The following is an 878-nucleotide window of genomic DNA, read 5'->3' as shown; positions in this document are numbered from 1 at the left end:
TGAAGCGCTAGGAAAATGGGATCTTTGAATATTGAGAAAGCTTCCGCAGCCGAACGTAATAGTTTGAAAGGAAAGAAACAAAGAAAAGATTTGCCGTTTTACTACATTCCGAAGGGGAAAACGCCGATGGAAAAAAATACATACAGGTACAGTTTCCAGTCAGTACCCATCCTTGGTTTTTGTGCAGACATACCCACACTTCATACATTTTTGCCTTCACTCCTTGTCTTTGACTTGGCAGGACCTAAGGTTTAAAATAATCCATCTTTAGTAAAAGTAAATGAAGTTTCTTCCGTAAAAAATAGTGCATACATAATATGGCAATCTAGAATTGTAAACTTAATCATAAAAATGAAAAATTACCTCGGATTTGATAAAACAGAACTCTGTCTCTTCAGATAGTCCATTATAAAAGCAGTCTTGTACATGGCCACACGCAAAATAATCATAGGCTTCCAGTGATTTGTAGGCTTTCACTGATTCTTTGGTAAAAACACTTGGTGAATCTATAAGATATTCATTACATCTCTCCAAGTAATATTGGAAGATTTCTAATATCATCAGACCAGTCTGATAATACCAAGGATCGGGGAGTTTCTCCCCACTACTCAGCGTAAGTTTCGACAAATAATGCTGTTTATCTTTCATTTCAAGAGCAATACAATAATCTGAAAGTGATTCGTGAGCCATTTTTGATTCACGGAATGCTTTAATACCAAATATATGCAATTTCTTGAACATATTGGCTATGATCGCAACAGCAAACAGGTGTGCGACGACGTGTTTATAAAATCTTTTGCCCATCTGCGCGCGCGCGCATGTTGTTTTGAAAATCATTCATACGTCACACGTCAAGGGGTCTATAGTGACAATGTCAG

Source organism: Penaeus monodon, chromosome 30, assembly GCF_015228065.2.
Source record: "Penaeus monodon isolate SGIC_2016 chromosome 30, NSTDA_Pmon_1, whole genome shotgun sequence".
Classification (NCBI taxonomy): Eukaryota; Metazoa; Arthropoda; class Malacostraca; order Decapoda; family Penaeidae; genus Penaeus; species Penaeus monodon.
Note: the sequence above shows the minus strand (reverse complement) of the source record.